At 38.5% G+C, this 21,695-nt stretch overlaps 1 protein-coding gene across 1 annotated transcript in view; it reads left to right on the top strand.

Annotated features, from left to right (window-relative positions):
- CUNH1orf141 (chromosome unknown C1orf141 homolog) overlaps nt 1–21,695 on the top strand; it is an 80,080-nt gene that overhangs the window by 6,492 nt on the left and 51,893 nt on the right. Inside the window, exon 2 of the mRNA XM_040470584.1 lies at nt 2,148–2,315. The gene's annotated coding sequence lies outside the window, so the exon portion shown is untranslated. The remainder of the gene's footprint in view (nt 1–2,147; nt 2,316–21,695) is intronic.

Below are 21,695 nucleotides of genomic sequence, written 5' to 3'. Positions count from 1 at the left end.
TAACCATCATTCAATGAGGGATGAGTGTTATAGATAAATAACCTAGCTTCCTCACCCATAGTAGGGACAATTCTGTTGTGTGTTCTACATCAATTCCAACAGCTCTCAGAGCTACCCAGGGGAACTGAGCCCCAGTTGCCAGCAGCAGTGACCTACTCATTAACATATTAAATTTTCTTCTTCCCTTGCTTCACTACCTCATCACACTTCCTGGGGTTATTTGCTAAGTAAACTCCTTGTACTGAAATCTTTGTCTTTGCTTGGTCTGCTTTTGGGACAATGCAAATAAGATCGTAGAACCCTTTGTTTATTTATTTATTTTTTTAATGTTTATTGTTTTTGAGAGACAGAGCATGAGTGGGAGAGGAGCAGAGAGAGAGGGAGACACAGAATCTGAAGCAGACTCCAGGCTCTGAACTGTCAGCACAGAGCCTGATACGGGGCTCGAGCCCACAAACTGTGAGATCATGACCTGAACTGAAGTTGGATGCTTAACCGGCTGAGCCACCCAGGCGCCAACAGTAGAACACTTTGTAATGATCTTTATATTTTCATGATCTATTCACCTTTAATTTTACTTTTGAAGGAAAAATTCTTCCCAGCACTATATCCTAAGTTATGCTACTCATTTCAAACAATCTAAAGATTGCCTATCTCTCAGCAGACTGCCAAATTTGTCTTGAATCACAGACAGGATATTACACTCTACTTACTCTACATGAAGCACATGTATAGCTTTTGATTTTGTTATGCTGGGAGGAGTGGGGGAGAGGAGAAAGATCCTGGCTTTGAAAGGAAAATAAAAACATCCTCTCACTACCTAAGTAACTTTGTCAAATTATTTCATCTATCTGAGTGTCAGTTTTTCGTCTATGAAATGGGGATAATAATACCTTTTTCTTAAGCTTGTGAGGATGATTGAACACAGTTCAATCAACAGTGATTTATTTCTGGGGAGCCTGGGTGGCTCAGTCAGTTAAGCCTCCGACTCTTGATTTCAGCTCAGGTCACCATCTCATGGTTCGTGGGTTTGAACCCCGCATGGGGATCCATGCTGACAGTGAGGAGCCTGCTTGTGATTCTCACTCTCTCCTCTCTCTCTGCCCCTCCCCTATTTGCATGTGCTCTCTCTCTCAAAATAAATATTAAACTTTTTTAAAAAGTGGTTACTTTTTAAATGTAATAACAGAAACAAAACATCTAGCAAAATACCTCACACATGTGTCTTTGCTCTTTCTCCCTGCCCTCTTTCTCTTAAAGTTTCACCTTCTTTCTCTAAATAGTACCAAAAAGAAAATAACAAAAGAGCTATCCAGGACATATTCTTATATGTACCATAAAACCTTCCATGATTATTAAAGAATTTATTTGCTCTTTAATCCCCTCCCCCACCTACTCAATTCATTCTAATTTCTTTCTCCTTCTTCCCTTCCTCCTGCCTTCTCTATCAACACTCCCTTATCCACCTTTGCCTGGTTCGTCACTGGTCTATGAGGGCTATAATAATATTTTTCTAATTTAGTTTTAGAGTACTTTTAAAAATATTTTAAAATAATAAGACAGATTTCTGAGAACTTTTTAAAAAAGTAACAGAAGGGTCGCCTGGGTGGCACAGTCGGTTAAGCGTCCGACTTCAGCCAGGTCACGATCTCGCGGTCCGGGAGTTCGAGCCCCGCGTCAGGCTCTGGGCTGATGGCTCGGAGCCTGGAGCCTGTTTCCGATTCTGTGTCTCCCTCTCTCTCTGCCCCTCCCCCGTTCATGCTCTGTCTCTCTCCGTCCCAAAAATAAAATAAACGTTTAAAAAAAAAAAGTAACAGAATCCCTTGCAAAATTTCAAATAAAACATATAAATATTTCAAACTCACATTAAACTCTTTTCTGTCACTGTTCTAGAAGAGTTGAAAAGCTGATTTGGGAATTATAATAAGATTCCGAACACTAACTTAATCTAAGCAGGAATTTTATGTTCGATTCAGCATTAGAGACTCTATTTCAATTTAATTGGATGTATCCTCACTAGTTTTGAGCAATAAAAATATTTACATTTGATTGAGTCATAGGAATAACTAATCTATTATTTCCACTGTAGGATACAATCAAAACTTAGTAGTTTTGAAGTCAGAGCTAAAATGTCTTGCTCATTTCAGATTTTTCCTGCATTACAAACAAAACAGATTGCCTTATTGTATTTGTAAACTATCTTGGAGAGCAGGCCAATTGGAGAGGCTCCAGCTCTTATTCGCACAAAAGCATCTTGGCTCCTCCCTCAGGAAAAAGTGCCACAGCCTGGAACAGAGAACAGAAGCATTTTAAAGGTGATTGCTTGGAAATTATCAATTATCTTTCTTTTGTCTACTTTCAGCTTTTCTATTTTCTATGGGTTTATCCTTTACTTTTAAAATCATTAAGTTATTGTTTTAATCTTTAGCTTTATGTACTTTTGTAAAAACTTTTTTGGGGTGTTAAATGGAAAGACATTTTAAACTTTTTATTTTAAAAGGCTTTTGACTTTCCAAATCTCACAAGAAGGAAAGAAAACTTAAGTCCATACTGAAGTTTTAAAATAACTTTTTTTGGCTGCAAAAATAATACGTATTTATATGTATTCTCTAGGTGTTAGTCTTTGTGCATTTAGGAAAAACAAGAGTAACAGCAGTAAAAAAATTTCTAAGATACAATTTTACCGCCCCAAGGTAACCATCTTTTAGGATGTTTTAGCACGATTCTTTTTCTGTGAACAGAGACCTATATTTTATTTTGTTAAAAAGAAAATAATTCTGGGGCGCCTGGGTGGCGCAGTCGGTTAAGCGTCCGACTTCAGCCAGGTCACGATCTCGCGGTCCGTGAGTTCGAGCCCCGCGTCAGGCTCTGGGCTGATGGCTTGGAGCCTGGAGCCTGTTTCTGATTCTGTGTCTCCCTCTCTCTCTGCCCCTCCCCCGTTCATGCTCTGTCTCTCTCTGTCACAAAAATAAATAAAAAACGTTGAAAAAAAATTAAAAAAAAAAAGAAAATAATTCTATGTCTAAAGTCTTACAATATGTTTTTTTCAACTAACAATATCATAAATATTTTCCTAGATCATTAATATCCCTTTATATCACTTTTAATATGTACATCACATGTAACATCAAATGGCTAGATAAGAATTTAGATGAGAAAATCTAAAAATAGGGGCACCTGGGTGGCTCAGTCAGTTGAACATCCAACTTCCGCTCAGGTCATGATCTCACGGTTTGTGGGTTTGAGCCCCATGTAAGGTAACGTTTGTGTTAACAGCGTGGAGCCTGCTTTGGACACTGTCTCCCTCCCTCTCTGCCCCGCCTCTGCTTGCTCTCTGTCTTCCTCTCTTTCAAAAATAGTGAAATAAAACAGAAAGAAAGAAAGCAAGAAAGCAAGAAAGCAAGAAAGAAAAAGACAATTGAGAGGGAGTTAAGATGGTGGAGAAGTAGGGAGACCCGGATTTTCCTCGTCCCTCAGACACAGCTGTATTGAGGTCAGATCACTTGCAACATCCAGGAAATCAGTCTGCCGAGTACAGAAGGATCTCCACAGTTGGAAGGAGACAGCTTGGCAGGATCGAGGTGTGTGTATGTGAATTGCGGGAGATAAAACGGCATAGGCACAAAGGGGAGGGAAACTTTTCTGTGGAGAAACAAAAGGGAGAGAGAGAGAGAGGTGTGAAAGTGCAGCATCGAATTAGGACAAGAGAAAACCTCTCTGGACCATGAACTGGGGAATGAGAAATATGAAGAGTGACAGTTTCTTTTTTGCAAACAGCCTTAGGGGCTGAAACTTGAGGTTCAGAAGTGTGTGACTTTCTCCAGAGCAAAACCGGGAGCCTTGGCTCATGCTCCTCGGAGGTGGGAGTCGGCCCCAGAGTGCATAGCTCAGTGTAGCAATCTCAGGGGTTCAGTGGGAGAGAACAGTTCCCTTCCTCAAGTACTTTGGGAAGAGGCTTTATTGCCCTTCCAAGGACAAAAGACCCTGCAGGTGCCAACCAAAGGCCTTTTATCAGCAGGCCAGAGTGGCTCTATTCTGGAACAGGGGAGAGGAACCACACTCAGCTGGGTCCTTTAAGGTTTTGCATTTGACTCCCAGCTGAGTGCCTACAAAGATCGGGAGACTGTGGAGTAGAGCAAGCCGACTGCTCTCACTATTCTGTAAGGGCTGCCTGAACAGCATGGGTAGAGATACCCGGTCAGGGGGAAGAGATGTTCATTTTACCTTCAACACCAACGTGGTGGGACATCAGAGAGCAGCACAGTGGCCTCCAGTGGAGGCGGGACATGCTTACACAAAACCCCACCACTCTGGACCTGGCAACTGTTTATCTACTGGAGAAAAACTGATACTAAGTGAACCAGATGGCCACTCCTCCAAACCGGCACAGTCACCAGTCCCAGGCATCTACAGACAACTGTTTTTTTGTTTTGCATTTTATTTTAATTTATTTTATTTTTATTTTTACCCTTTTATTATTTTTCTTTTGGAATCAGGCTTATAGTTTCTGATTTGTTTTTGGTCAGTTCTTATTATATGTGTGTACACACACACATTAAACAATCATATATATATATGTATATATGTATATATATATATATATATATATATATAAAATAATTATGCATCTCGGGGCGCCTGGGTGGCTCAGTCGGTTGAGTGTCTGACTTCGGCTCAGGTCATCATCTCGCAGTCTGTGAGTTCGAGCCCCACGTTGGGCTCTGTGCTGACAGCTCAGAGCCTGGAGCCTGCTTCAGATTTTGCGTCTCCCTCTCTCTCTGCCCCTCCCCCGCTCATGCTCTGTCTCTCTCTCTGTCAAAAATAAATAAACATTACAAAAAAATTTAAATAATTATATATCTAAATGTTTTATCAAGCATTTTTATTCTATTCTTTTTCCTCCTTTTCTCTTTCTTCTTTATTTTCCTTTCTCTTTCTCTGTATTTAGACTTTACTTTTTTGATTCTCTGTTTCATCTTCTTTTCGCCCCCTTCATTTTTCTCTTTTTCTGGGATCAGGCTCCTGCCCCCCTCCCCCTTTTCCTTTCCCCACCCCACACCGCCAGATTTACTTGAACAAACAAATCAAAGCATTCCTGGTAAAAGGTCCAAACACTCCACCACTACAAGCAAGGAGGAGCTTTGCAGAGGACTGACCAGTGGGACAGAGCAGCCAAAATGCAACAGTAGAGTGCATGCAACATACACCAAAAACACTTCCTGAAGTGACAGGACCTGGACAGTGTATGATTCCTTCTTAATATGAAAGTACTGGTAGGCTCAGGACACACAACAAGAATTTAAAACACCCAGGGGTGCCTGGGTGGCTCAGTTGATTGGGCATCCGGCCTTAGCTCAGGTCATGATCTCATGGTTCATGGGTTCAAGCCCTGCAACAGGATCTGTACTGACAGCTCAGAGCCTAGAGCCTGCTTCAGATTCTGTGTCTCCCTCTCTCTCTGCCCCTCCCCAACATGCACTCTGTCTCTTTTCTAAAAAAAATTAAAATATTCAAAAGACAGAAACTTAGACAAAATGACAAAACAGAGGAATTCTCCCCAAAAGAAAGTTCAAGAAGAAATCACAGCCAGAAAATTGTTCAAAACAGATATAAACAATATATGTTGAAAAAGAATTTAGGATAAGTCATAAGACTAATAGCTGAGCTTGAAAGAAGCATAGAAGACACCAGAGAAACTTTTGCTGCAGAGATCAAAGACCTCAAAACTAGTCACGATGAATTAAAAAATGCTATAACTGAGATGCAAAATAAACTAGATACAGTGACAGTGAGGATGGAATAAGCAGAGGAGAGAATAGGTGAAATAGAAGATAACATGGAAAATAATGAAGCTGAAAATAAGAGGGAAAGGAAATTACTAGATCACAAGGGGAGAATTAGAGAACTGAGTGATCCCATGGAATGAAACAATATCCATATCATATGAGTTCCAAAAGAGTGGGAGAAAGAGGCTGTAGATTTATTTGAGCAAATTATAGCTGAGAACTTCCCTCATCTGGGGAAGGAAACAGGCATCCAAGTCCAAGAGGCACAGAGAACTCCCTTCAAAATCAACAAACATAGGTCAAAACCATGACATATCATAGTGAAACTGGCAAAATACAAAGATAAACAGAGAATTCTGAAAGCAGCTAGGGACAAATGGGCCTTAACCTACAAGGGTAGACACATAAGGGTAGTAGCAGACCTGTCTACTGAAATGTGGCAGGCCAGAAGGGAGTGGCAGGAAATATTCAATGTGCTGAATGGGAAAAATATGCAACCAAGACTCCTTTATCCAGCAAGGCTGTCATTCAGAATAGAGAGACAAACGCTTTCCCAGACAAACAAAAACTAAAGGAGTTTGTGACCACTAAACCAGCCCTACAAGAGATCCTAAGGGGGACTCTGTGAGTGGAAAACAGCAAAGACTGTGAAGAACCAGAGACATCACAACAAACATGAAATCTACAGATAACACAATGGCACTGAATTCATACCTTTCAATAATCACTCTGATGTAAATGGACTAAATGCCCCAATCAAAAGGTATAGAGTATCAGAATAGATAAGAAAACAAGACCTGGGGTGCCTGGGTGGCTCAGTCGGTTAAGTGTCCAACTTCAGCTCAGGTCATGATCTCACAGTCTGTGAGTTCAAGCCCCACGTCAGGCTCTGTGCTGAAAGCTCAGAGCCTGGAGCCTGCTTCAGATTCTGTGTCTCCCTCTCTCTCTGCCCCTCCCCTGCTCATGCTCTGTCTCTCTCTGTCTCAAAAATAAATAGAAAAACATCAAAAATAAAAAAAAAAAAAACAAACAAACAAGACCCATCAATATGCTGCCTAAAAGAGACTAATTTTAAACTCAAGGACAACTGCAGATTGAAAGTGAGGGGATGGAGAACAATCTATCACACTAATGGACATCAAAAAAAGAAAGAAAGAAAGCTGGTATAGTCATACTTATATCAACAAGCTAGAGTTTAAACCAAAGACTGTAACAAGGGATGAAGAAAGGCACTATATCATAATTAAGGGGTTTATCCATCAAGAAGAACTAATAATTTTAAGTGTTTATGCCCCAATGTGTAAGCACCCAAATATGTGAGTCAATTAATCACAATCATAAATAAATGTATAGGTAACAATACCATGGTTGTAGGGGACTTTAATACTCATAGCAATGGATAGATCATCTAGGCAGAAAATCAATAAGGAAACAATGGCTCTGAGTGACACATTGGACTGGATGGACTTAACAGATATATTCAGAACATTTCATCCTAAAGCAGCAGAATATACATTTTTCTTGAATGCACACAGAACATTCTCCAAAATAGATCACATACTGAGTCACGAAACAGCTCTCAACAGGTAAGGAAGGATAGAGATCATACTATGCATATTTTCATATCACAAAGCTATGAAACTTGAAATCAACCACAAGAAAAAATCTGGAAAGCCCCCAAATGCATGGAGGTTAAAGAACATCCTACTAAAGAATGAATGGGTTAAAAAGGAAGTGAAAGAAAAATTTAAAAATGCATGGAAGTAAATGAAAATGAAACATGACAGTCCAAATCCTTTAGGAGGCAGCAAAGGCAATCCTAAATGGAAAATACATTGCAATTCAGGCCTATCTCCAGAAGCAAAAACAGGTCCCAAATACATAATCTAACCTTACACTTGAAGGACCTAGAAAAGGAGCAGTAAATAACACCCAAAGCCAGTAGAAAAAGGGATATGATAAAGATTAGAGCAGAAACAAACACGATAGAATCCAAAAAAAAAGAGATCAATGAACAGATCAATGAAACTGAGAGCTGGTTTTTTGAAAGAATAAACAAAATTGATAACCTGCTAGCCAGACTTCTTAAAAAGAAAAGAGAGAGGACCTAAATAAATAAAATCACAGATGAAAGAGGAATGATCACAGCTAACACCATGAAATACAAACAATTATAAGAGAATACTATGAAAAATTATATGCCAACAAATGGGACAATCTGGAAGAAATGGACAAATTCCGAGACATTCACACACTACCAAAACTCAAATGGGAAGAAATAGAAAATTTGAATAGACCCATAACCAGTAAAGAAATTGAATCAATTATCAAAATCTCCCAACAAATAAGAGTCCTGAGCCAGATGGCTCCCCAGGGGGATTCTACCAGACATTTAAAACAGAGTTAATACCCATTGTTCTCAAACAGTTCCAAAAAATTGAAATGGAAGGAAAGTCTCCAAACTCATTCTATGAAGCCAGCATTACCTTGATTCCAAAACCAGACAAAGACCCCACTAAGAAGAATTACAGGCCAACATCCCTGATGAGAACCTGGGTGCAAAAATTTTCAACAAGATACTAGCAAATTGAATTCAACTCTACATTTAAAGAATTACTCACCATGATCAAGTGGGCTTTACTCCTGGGCTGCAGGGCTGGTTTAAAATTCACAGATCAATCAATGTGATACACCATTTTAATGGAAGAAAGGATGAGAATGATATGATCCTGTCAATAGATGCAGAAAAAGCATTTGACAAAATACAGCATCCTTTATTGATAAAAACCCTCAAGAAAGTTGGGATAGAAAGAACATACCTTAACATAATAAAATCCATATATGAAAGGCCCACAGCTAACATCATCCTCAATGGGGAAAAACTGAGAGCTTTCCCCCTGAGATCAAGAACAAGTCAGGGATGTCCATTCTCACCATTCTTGTTCAACATAGTGTTGGAAGTCCTAGTCTCAGCAATCAGACAACAAAATGAAATAAAAGCATCCAAATTGGCAAATAAGAATCAAACTTTCACTTTTCTCGGATAACATAATACTCTACATGGAAAACCCAAAAGACTCCACCAAAAAACTAGTAGAGCTGATACAGGAATTCAGCAAAGTTGCAGCATATAAAATCAATATACAGAAATTGGTTGCATTTCTATACACCAATAATGAAGCAGCAGAAAGAGATAAAAGGAATTGATCCCATTTATTTTTATTTTTTTTTCAACGTTTATTTATTTTTGGGACAGAGAGAGACAGAGCATGAACGGGGGAGGGGCAGAGAGAGAGGGAGACACAGAATCGGAAACAGGCTCCAGGCTCTGAGCCATCAGCCCAGAGCCTGACGCAGGGCTCGAACTCACTGACCGCGAGATCGTGACCTGGCTGAAGTCGGACGCTTAACCGACTGCGCCACCCAGGCGCCCCGGAATTGATCCCATTTATAATTGCACCAAGAACTGTAAGATACCTAGGAATAAACTTAACTAAAGAGTTAAAAGATCTGTATGCTGAAAACTATAGAAAGCTCATGAAAGAAATTGAAGAAGACACAAAGAAATGGAAAAACATTCCATGCTCATGGATTGGAAGAACAAATACTGTTAAAGTGTCGATACTACCCAAAGCAATCTACACATTCAATGCAATCCTTTTCAAAATACCACCAGCATTCTTCACAGAGCTAGAACAAACAATCCTAAAATTTGCATAGAACCACAAAAGACCCCCAAATAGCCGAAGTAATGTTGAAAAAGAAAACCAAAGCTGGAAGCATCACAATCCCAGACTTCAAGCTGTATTACAAAGCTGTAATCATCAAGACAGTATGGTAGTGACACAAAAACAGACACAGAGATCGATGGAAGAAAATAGAGAACCCAGAAATGGACCCACAAATACATGGCCAATGAATCTTTGACAAAGCAGGAAAGAAAAACCAATGGAAAAAAGACAGTTTCTTAGCAAATGGTGCTGGGAGAACTGTACAGCAATATGCAGAAGAGTGAAAGTGGACCACTTTCTTACACCATACACAAAAATATATTCAAAATGGATCAAAGACCTAAATGTATGACAGGAAACCCTTAAAATCCTACAGGATAAAAGAGGCAGCAACCTCTTTGACCTAGGCTGCAGCAACTTCTTATTTGACATTCTCTGAAGACAAGGGAAATAAAAGCAAACATGAACTGCTGGGACCTTCTGCACAGCAAAGGAAACAATCAACAAAACTAAAAGGCAACCAGTGGAATGGAAGAAGATATTTGCAAATGATACATCTGACAAACGGTTAATATCCAAAATCTATAAAGAACTTGCCAAACTCAATACCCAAAAAAACAAATAACCCAGTAAAGAAACGGGCAGACAACATGAACAGACATCTTTCGAAAGAAGACATCCAGATGGCTAACAAACACATGAAAAGATGCTCCACATCACTCATCATCAGGGAAATACAAATCAAAACCACAATGAAATACCACATTACACCAGTCAGAATGGCTAAAATGAACAACTCAGGAAACAACAGATATTGGCAAGGATGTGGATAAAGGGGAACCCTTCTGCACTGTTGGTGAGAATGCAAACTAGTGCAGCCACTCTGGAAAATAGTATGGAGGTTCCTCAAAAAGTTAAAAATAGAACTACCTTATGACCCAGAAATTGCACTACTAGGAATTTATTCAAAGGATACAAAAATGCTGATTCGAAGGGTCACATGCACCCCGATGTTTATAGCAGCACTATCAACAATAACCAAATTACGGAAAGAGCCCAAATGTCCATCAACTGATGAATGGATTAAGATGTGGTATATAGGGGCGCCTGGGTGGCTCAGTTTGTTGAGCGTCCAACTTCAGCTCAGGTCATGACCTCACACTCCATGAGTTCGAGCCCCAAGTCAGGCTCTGTGCTGACAGCTCAGAGCCTGGAGCCCGCTTCAGATTCTGTGTCTCCCCCTCTCTCTGCCCCTCCCCTGCTCATGCTCTGTCTCTCTCTGTCTCAAAAATAAATAAAAACATTAAAAAAAATTTTAAAAAGATGTGTTATATACACACAGTGAAATACTACTTGGTGATGCAAAAGAATGAAATCTTGCCATTTGCAACAATGTGGATGTAACTGGAGGGTTTTATGCTAAATGAAATCAGTCAGAGAAAGAGATATATCATATGATTTCACTCATATGTGGAATTTGAGAAACTCAACATATGAACATAGGGGAAGGGAAGGAAAAATAAGATAAAAACAGAGAGGGAGGCAAACCATAAGAGACTCTTAACTACAAAGAACAAACTGAGGGTTGCTGGAGGGGGTGGTGGGTTAAATGCGTGACAGGCATTAAGGAGGGCACTTTTCAGGATGAGCACTGGGTGTCATACATAAGAGATGAATCACTGGGTTCTACTCCTAAAGCCAAGACTACGCTGTATGTTAACTAACTTGAAAGTAAATAAATAAATAAATAATCTAAAAATAGTAGTAAAGATCATAGATTTTGGAAATAAATACAACTGGGTTTGAATTCTGAATCTGCCACTTAATAGCTTTATGATTTTTTTTCCCTCCCCACCCCTACCCAGTAGGTTTATTATTTTGATCAAGAGGTTTAACATCTCTGAATCAAATTTTTAAATCTATAAAATAAAAACTGAATGAGACAATGTATGTGAAATTCAGCAGACCATTTGATAGACAATAAAGTTAATAAATGGGAATTCAATAATTAAATAATAGATGCCAGTAATCTACTTTTAATTTTTCACACTTATAAAATATATTGTTACATTTACATCATTATTTCTAATTCTTTGTGGATTTCTATGATTAATTCCCAAATATAAATTCTTGGAAGTGGAATTGTGGGTCAAAGGTTATATATTTTTTGAGGTAAATTGTAAGTTACCATCCTGACAATTTACATTTGCACCAGCAGAGCATAGGTATACATGTGTCTCTGTTCCCTTCTCCAACTTGCCAATACAAGGGAGAGAGTTATATTTTGTTGGTTTAATGAATACACCTTTGATAAGTTTGTTGATATTAAAAATATAATTAATGGTTATTTGTAGGTATTATTTTGCAAATGAACAGTTTATATGCAACACATATTTTTTTCTCCCAGTATGGCGTTTGTCTTTTTTTCAAGATTTTAAGATTTTTAAGATACTCTGTGTTTACACAATGTTGGGCAGTTTTCCAAGTGCAATATATTTTAAATTTTTGTTATGATGTTTTTGACATGCAGAAGTTTTAAATATGAAGTCAGATCTGACAATCTTTTACTCTAAATATTATGTTTTTGCATGCATAGCAGGCAAAACATTTGAAGATGCTATACTAAGGGATGTGTTTAAAATTGTGGTCTTTAATAGGAGGAAAGGATTTATAGAGAAAAAGTCTAGGATTTAATAATTGAAATGCTTGAGAGTATGCATTTTCATATTACTATAAAATCTGGTGCAGGTAGCCATTTTGAATTATGTTGTGTGGACTTTGTGCGGATAGTGAGAAGGCTAAGGGGCACAGAAACCTAAAGGAAGCTTTGGGTTATCTGCCTTTTGCTAGGCACTATGCTTGGCACTTCAGATTGTTAAATCATTTAATTCCCAGATTGGCCCATGAGATCATTAATCTCCTAATTTTACCATTTCCATTTATTTGACAAATATTTGTTGAGCACAGTATCAGTTTTTAGACTTCCTCTTATAGAAAGTGAAAAATAAATCCAAACTAATTTATGCACAAAGAGAATTTATTTAATCATGTAAGCTGACAAGGTCTAGCAGTGGCTCGAGTGTCAGTGGTAGATTCACCCTGGGCTCAGATGATACCACCAATATCCAATCTTTCAGTTTGTTTCCTTTGGATTGACTCCATTCTCAGGCTATTTGTGGTGGCCCCCAAAGCCCACAACAGATAGGAGAAGAGAGAGAATCTGCTTTCCTGGAGGTTCAATATCTCAGAATTGAACTTTCTGGGTCCTAATTGACTTCACCTGAGTCATATGTCCCTTCCTGAGCCAGTCACTGTGGTTAGAGAGTTGTGGCCAGTGGTCTCATTGGTATTGCGTAGATAAAGTGTTCCTCCCTTGGGACCACGGGGTTGAATAAGTTCTTCTAAAGTGCCTGTGCAGAGGGAGCAGCATGAACAAAGACACAGAGATAAGAAAAACCTGGAACATCTGAAAAACTTACATTAACTGATAAGGTTGTTACTTTGTGTACCATAGGTTGGCTGAGACAAAGCTATAAAGGAAATCAGAACTCAGTTCAACATAGACAAGACTCAGATGATATAAGGTTTCATATTCTATGTTGTATAATTTTGACTGTATTCTGAGGGCATTGTCAAGCCCAGGAAAGGAATGAAGGGAGGAAAAGAAAAACAGGAAAGAGTTCTAGGGTACAATAATATTTGAGGAGTGAGCAGAGGAATAGAGGAAAGTAATAAGGAAATTGGCAGTAAGGCAGGAGAAGTAGGAGAGAGTGGGATCATTGAAGCCAAGGGATGAGAATGTTTCAAAAAACCAGAATTAGAAGTGTCGAATTCAGAACAAAGATCAAATAACAGGGTCTGAAAGATGTCTGTTGGGTTTGCAAATGAAAAAGATGGGATTAAGGGGTGATTAAGGGACCAAAGAGCTTACTATCTGGAAGGAAGAGACTAATGGACTAAAGGGATAAGAGATTGTGTGATCAGAGATCAGAGCTCAAGATTAAAGAGTAACAGTTTTAGAGGATAAAGAAGTAAAGGTAGCTTTAATTTGGTAGGTTAATGAGTTTAGAGGCAAAACTTTTGCCTTCATGGATTTAATATGGAAAGGAAGACTGACATTCCTAAATTGGTAGAAGTGGGAAATGACTGGAAATTTGTTAGTAAGTAGGTGTGGAGAGATGGTTGGCATGAATCTCATAAGAGGAGGCCTCTCCTAAGAAAGAGGAATAATAAAGATATAAAAGGGACAATAGGGAGGCTGAAGAATAGTGACATGTCTCTCAGACCTCATGGTTTTTGTGGGGCAAGAAAGGAAATGCTCCCTTGGGTCATACTGAATGACCTTGAGTCATTGGGTCATACTGAATGACCTTGAGCCTTGGGTCATACTGAATAGTCTAACAGTGTGATTTAGTGTGGAGGCCTGGCCACACCCATTTAGTCTTAAGGTGGGGGCTGGCCACTGCAGAAAGGTCAACAATGTGACTTAAGGTGGGTGCTTTGGGTCAAATGGAAACTGAGATTAACCATGCAGGGCAATCAATCAGTCAAACATCCCTATATGATGAAGCCCCACTAAAAATCTGGACAGGAAGCTTAGGTAAGCTTCCCTGGTTAACAATACTTCGTATGTATTGTCATATATCCATACCGGAAGAGTAACCTGTCCTGACTCCATAGGAGGAGACAACAGAAGCTCTGCATTTAGTCCTTCTCCTGAACTCTGTCTTATGCACTTTTTCCCTTGGCTGACTCTAATCTGTATAGTTTCCCTGTGTCCTGAATATAATAGCTTTCATGATCTCATTCAGTAATTACTTGTTGAATTTAACTGAAAGAATCCATTTCAATTGTTTGATGTACATCTTACCAAATGTTTTCTATTAAAGAGAAAATATTTTGCATTATATTAGTAGTTACTAATTGTATGATGCAGACATAATGTAAATTCTTCAAGTTTTATCATTTCTAAAACTGAAGATAATACCTTTCCCATAGATAGTAATTAAAGATTACAGATTAATAAGACAAAGAATGAAATGAGATATGTTATTAAAAATTTCTAGTGTAGTATCTCGCACATAGCATGCATCCCATAAATGTTAACTGAAATAATGGTAATGTTCTAAGAATTTTATATAAGATTCATGCTTTATAAATTTTATTGATCATAAACTGGTGAGTAGTTAACATTTCTGAATTCAATTCTTTATTTAAGAAGCTAATGTCACCTTTGTGCAAATTTGTGAGGTGAAAGCATTATAATAATCTTAGACAAATCTCCGCAATCAACTAGATTCTAGTTACTGATTCCCTACAAATCATTATACTTGAATGTATAGGGTTTTATAATATGATAGAATTAAACCACTTTGTACTTTTTATTATTGTATTTGTCATATTTTAAATATGTGAAATAAGTTGATTCCAGTGTTTTCATGCACTGACTATAAATAAAAATTTCTAGCCAAATTTTGATCACTATATAGCAACAAGCACATTTTTTTTGCAAAATTTCTCCCATTGCCACTAGTATGGACTTGTGTTGTGATGTTAATGCTGTTTTTAAAAACTTTTTCTGTTTTGCTTTGCATGATAAAGTAAATTCCTTAAATGCTTACTAACATAACTCTTGACTGTTTAATTAATGTGGAAATGTTCCACCATTATGATAAAATCAAGAATATTTTAAAGTTAGTCATTTTTTTTTCCCCAAACCAGACAAAGTACCCACTGAAAAGGAGAATTACAGGTCAGTATCCCTGATGAACATGGATGCAAAAATTCTCAACAAGTTACTAGCAAATCAAATTCAATAGTACATTAAAAGAATTAATCAAGTGGGATTTTTTCCTGGGCTGTAAGGTTGGTTCAATATTCACAAATCAAATCAATCAATGTGATATATCACATTAATAAAAGAAAGGATAAGAACGATATGATACTGTCAATAGATGCAGAAAAAGCATTTGACGAAATATAACATCTTTCTTGATAAAAATCCTCAACTAAGTGGGGATAGATGGAACATACCTCAACATCATAAAGGCCATTTATGAAAGTCCCACAGCTAATATCATCCTCAATGGGGAAAAATTGAGAACCTTTCCCCTACAGTCAGAAACAAGTTAAGGATGACCAGTTTTACCATCACTGTTTAATACAGTATTGTAAGTGTTAGTCTCAGCAATCAGACAACAAAAAGGAATAAAAAACATCCAAATTGGCAAGGAAGAAGTCAAACTTTCACTATCTGCAGACAACATGGTACTCTGTAGAAAACCCAAAAGACTCCACCAGAAAATTGCTAGAACTAATACATGAATTCAGCAATGTTGCAGGATATAAAACCAATGTGCAGAAATATGTTGCATTTCTATATACCAATAATGAAGCGGCAGAAAAATAAATCAAGGAATTAATCCCATTTGTAATAGCACCCAAAACAATAAGATACCTAGGAATAAACCTAACTAAAGAGGTAAAAGATCTATTCTCTAAACATATAGACCACTTAATGAAAGATATTGAAGAGGATGCAAAGAAATGGAAAAATACTCCATGCTCATGGATTGGAAGAACAAGCATTGTTAAACTATCTATACTACCCAAAGCAAGCTACACACTAAATACAACCCCTATCAAAAAACCACCAGCATTTTTCATAGAGCTATGAAAAACAATCCTAAAATTTGTATGGAATCACAAAAGACCCCAAATAGTCAAAGCAATCCTGAAAAAGAAAAACAAAACTGGAGGCATTCCGATTCCAGATTTCAAGCTATATTACAAAGCTGTAGTCATCAAGACAGTATGGTACTAGCATAAAAATAGACACATAGATCAGTGGAACAGGATAGAAAATGCAGAAGTGGGCCCACATCTATATGTCAACTCATCTTTGACCAAGCAGGAAAGAATATCCATTGGAAAAAAGACCATCTCTTCAATTAATGGTGTTGGAAAAACAGGACAGCAACATGCAAAAGAATGAACCTGGACTACTTTCTTACACCATCCACAAAAATACATTCAAAATGGCTGAAAGACCTACATGTGAGACAGAAAACCATCAAAATCCTAGAGGAGAACATAGGCAGCAACCTCTTTGACCTAGGCCGCAGCAACTTCTTACTAGAGAGATCACTGAACGTAGGGAAAACAAAAACAAACATGAACTGTTGGGACCTCATCAAGATAAAAAGCTTCTGTACAGCAAAGGAAATAATCAGCAAGACTAAAAGACATCCGGGGCGCCTGGGTGGCGCAGTCGGTTAAGCGTCCGACTTCAGCTAGGTCACGATCTCGCGGCCCGTGAGTTCGAGCCCCGCGTCAGGCTCTGGGCTGATGGCTCGGAGCCTGGAGCCTGTTTCCGATGCTGTGTCTCCCTCTCTCTCTGTCCCTCCCCCGTTCATGCTCTGTTTCTCTCTGTCCCAAAAATAAATAAAAAACGTTGAAAAAAAAATTAAAAAAAAAATATTTAAAAGACATCCTACAGAATGGGAGAAGATATTTTCTTTTTTTTTTTTTTTTTCAACATTTTTTTTTTTTTATTTTTTGGACAGAGAGAGACAGAGCATGAACGGGGGAGGGGCAGAGAGAGAGGGAGACACAGAATCGGAAACAGGCTTCAGGCTCCGAGCCATCAGCCCAGAGCCTGATGTGGGGCTCGAACTCACGGACCACGAGATCGTGACCTGGCTGAAGTCGGACGCTTAACCGACTGCGCCACCCAGGCGCCCCTGATATTTTCAAGTGACATCTGAAAAAGGGTTAGTATCCAAAAATCTATAAAATAATTATCAAACTTGACACCCCCCCAAAAATAACCCAGTTAAGAAATGGACAGAAGACATAAATAGACACTTTTCAAAGAAGTCATCCAGATGGCTAACAGACACATGAGAAGATACTCAATATCACTCATCATCAGGGAAATCCAAGTCAAAACTATGATGAAATACCACCTCACACCTGTCAGAATGGCCAAAATTAACAACACAAGAAACAACAGATGTTGGCGAGGATGCGGAGAAAGGGGAACCCTCTTGCACTGTTGGTGGGAATGCAAACTAGTGCAGCCACTCTGAAGAACAGTATGGAAACCAAAGTAAAAATAGAAAGTATAACTAGAACTACCCTATGATCTAGCAATTGCACTATTAAGTATTTACCCAAAGGATATAAAAATATAGATTCGATGGAGTACCATGTACCCCAATATTTATAGCAGCATTATCAACAATAGCCATACTACAGAGAGAGAGAGCCCAAATGTCCATTGAATGGATAAAGAAGATATGGTATATATATATATATATACATATATATGTATATATATATATGTGTGTATGTATGTATATGTGTGTGTGTATATATATATATACATATATACACACACATATATAATGGAATATTACTCACCCATCAAAAAGAACGAAATCTTGCCATTTGCAATGCCATGGATGGAGCTAGGATGTATTATGCTAAGCGAAATAAGTCAATCAGAGAAAGACAAATACCATATGATTTCACTCATGTGTGGATTTTAAGAAACAAAACAGATGAACATATGAGAAGGGGGAGAAAAAAGAGAAGAGAGGGAAAACAAACCACAAGGGACTCTTAAAGATAGAGAACAAACTGAGAGTTGATGGAGGAGAGGTGAGTGGGGAATGGGCTAAATGGGTGATGGACATTAAGGAGGGCACTTGTTGTGATGAGCACTGGGTGTTTATGTAAGTGATGATTCACTGAATTTTACTCCTGAAACCAATATTGTACCATATATTAACTAAAATTTAAATGAAAAAAAAAGGGGAAAAAAATAAAGTCATTTGTTTTAAAGTTATGATTCTATGGTATGTGTGTGTGAATGGTGTATGTATGGGAGTGGAGTGGTGGGGTGTCCAAACCTGCTATCCAACTTATAAAATACAAGGGTGAAGTGTGATCTTACTAATCACATGGGTAGTTTCTTGATTTTAGGAATAAGAATGTTTTGTTTTGTTTTTTAATGCCATAAGTAATGATAGCAGCCTTTCACAAATGTTCAAATACAGGCTGTTGACTTCACTCAGACCTGTAAGCTGTATGGAAGAAGTTTTAAGCTTCTTTTCAGAATTCTGTGTTTCCAGGAAAGTAAAAAAAGAAGAAACAAAAAAAGAAAAGAAAAGCCACTACTCCCAATCCTTTTATACTTGATCTTTTCTGTAACTTCTTTCTCCTTCTGATCTTTCAGCATAATTGTTTCTATCTCCGTGATATTTGGTGAGTCACTTTCACTTTTAGTGACGTAAGTATGTGGGTGAAACCTCTCTCTGGAGAGAGAAAGCTGACCTTTTCAAGGTATGGAGAGTTCTGGAAACTTTCCATGGACACAGGATGTTTTGTAATAGGGCTGGAGGTGACTGGGTGGGGAGAAAATGACTATCAGAACCAGAAGAGAAAGAAAGAAGAACAGGCAGAGGTATTGACAGACTGGAAATTAAAATTTGTGTAGTGATGGGAAATGAAATAGGAAAGACATAGTTTTATTAAATCTTAGGCTCTTTTTGTCCTCCCAGTTGGTGGAACTATCTCCAGCCACATCTGGTTGGGGAGAGAGATTGAGCAAATGCGCAAAGGGGCATGTATAAAGCAGGGCTGGTGGGTTGCTCCCACCAGGGTTTCTCAGGTGAGTCTGGGATGGAGGTGGGAGGCCAGTCTGGGGCTCTTCCAGGTTTCTTGAAAACAACCTCTGCCTCTTCTATGCTTACTTTTAAGGATCTTCCTCTTTCCCCCCCTAGTTTTGACTTCCCTTTAGAAGAAAAGCATAGAGCCTTTGAGTTGGTGTGCTTATTTTCTAGCTGCCCACCCCCCCCTCCACCAGAGCAGGCCAAGGGAGTAGAGTTGCCACCTGGAAGGTGACCCTGGGGAGGGGGTGAGAGGGAGTGGGATGGGGTGGGCGCAAGGTGTGAGCTGGCTTGAGGTGGCCTAATTGGTGCATTTCAAACTGGCCAGACAGAACCAACCTGGAATGGGCTGGTAGGAGTTGATCACTCTTGCAATAATTGTGGAATTTGGAGATTCCTCCAATTGTTATCTGATCAGTTGCTCACAATACTCCCCAGAGTCTATACATCATACTTTTAAAACTTCCTTGGTGTATTTCCTTTGAAGCTTCCTATCCATCCTCAAGTTGGTGACAGGCAAATTTTAGTAAAGTTTGAAAATGAAGAGTAAATTCTCTCTCCCTCTCTCATAACAAAAAGGAGACAAGAATAAACAATAAACATTACATTTTTTGAAAAAACAAAAAGGAGACAAGAAAATGTGTGGTAATTAGATCTAAGCACATGGGCCAGGTTTAATAGTTAAATCTTCTGATAGTGAATTTTAAACTCAGTACTCATAATTTGTGGGCTGTATTAGTTTACCAGGGCTGCCATAACGAAATGCCACCGGGGCGCCTGGGTGGCTCAGTCATTAAGTGTCTGACTTTGGCTCAGGTCATAATCTTGCAGTTCCTGAGTTTGAGCCCTGCATCGGGCTCTGTGCTCAGAGCCTGGACCCTGCTTTGGATTCTGTATCTTCTTCTCTCTCTGTCCCTCCCCCACTTGTGCATATGCTCTCTCTCTCTCTCTCTCTCTCTCTCTCTCTCTCTCTCTCTCTCTCTCAAAAATAAATAACCATTTAAAAAGTTTTTAAAATGCCACAGACTGGGAGGCTTAACCAACAGAAATTTATTTCTCATAGCTCTGGAGGCTGGAAGGTCAAGATCAAGGTGCCTACAGGGTTCGTTTCTTCTTGGGCCTCTTTCTTTGGCTTGGGGATGGCTGCCTTGATGTGTCCTCACATGGACTTTCCTCTGTACATGATGTCTGTGTCCTTATCTCTTCTTCTTACATGACACAAGTCAAATGGATTAAGTCCCAGTCTAATGACCTGATTTTTGCTTAGTTACCTCTTAAAATAAAGGCCCTGTTTCCAAAAACAGCCACATTCTGAGGTACTGGGAGATAGTGCTTCCACCTAGGATTTTGGTGAGACATAATTCAGCCCATAATGTGGGCTATTTATTGATATTTTAGACTTAAAGAAAAGGATTTCCTGGTGTCCATACTTGGAATATGAGGTGGAGAAATTCAGACTGTTATTTCATTATTAAGTAAAATGTAATATTGAACAGTGAGTGCTTACTATGTGCTCAATACAGTGTTTAGTGAATGTGTAAGATAAAAGTGTAAGACAGAGGCCTTGTTTTCAAGGAGTAAATGTTTGAACTGATGAAACCAGATAATGGAAGTAAATTTTAATTTAAGCCTCCATTTTCTAGATAATTACTCAGTCCTGTCTTTGGTTGATGAGTTGGAGCATCTTTTGGTTTTCTTGAGCTCTTCCTTTAATAGGAGACATTTGGAACTTGATGATGAAGACTGCTTAGCAGAGCCTATTATGTTGGTAGTTATTAAATTGGGGGTTTTTGTGTGTTTTCTTTTTGAAATTTTTTTAGTCCCAAAGGTGCTGTTAAAAATGAAGTAGTGCTCTTCAAAGTAACTTTTTAGTTTGATGTCATTATTCTTAGTGTGACTCAGCCTCTGATGTGCTTATAACATTGGCCCTACAACCTTGAAATTGTTCATTATGCAGCCAAGTCTTCACAGTGAGATCCGTGGGAGATTTACTGCAGGAGTGACTGGGAATTTCGTTCTGCCCTAGTTGGCAAGTTCACTGTCTCATTGTGTTCTTTTGCAAAAACTGTCATTATTGAGCCAGTAATTAAGAACATAAATCCAAGTTTCCTTTGAAAATAATTTTACTGAATTTAGATTTGAAAGAGCCACATTTTATAACCATTTTCTCAACTTTGTGTTTCATCCTGCAGTAAATCATCCCGAATCAACATCATCTATTACAGATAAACTGGGATTACTCCCCATAAAATGATATTGTCAGAGACATCTCCAAATTAAATTGGAGTTTTCAGATCTCAGTTAGGTGTAAAATTCTTTGCCTGGTGCTGAGATTCAGAAGTGGGTAAGCATTGTTTTAGATGAGTTTCAATACATTGCGGAAGTGATCTGTCAAAGAGTGAATTTCTGTAGCGCAGTATACCAAATTCTGTGGTGAAAGACAAAGTACTTATAGGAGCACATGTGAGGAAGAGACTATCACCAAGACAAGGCGTGTGAGGATA

The sequence above is a fragment of the Herpailurus yagouaroundi genome, unplaced genomic scaffold (genome assembly GCF_014898765.1).
Source record: "Herpailurus yagouaroundi ecotype Mexico unplaced genomic scaffold, PumYag 77, whole genome shotgun sequence".
Classification (NCBI taxonomy): Eukaryota; Metazoa; Chordata; class Mammalia; order Carnivora; family Felidae; genus Herpailurus; species Herpailurus yagouaroundi.
This window is presented reverse-complemented; position numbering and strand designations above follow the sequence as displayed.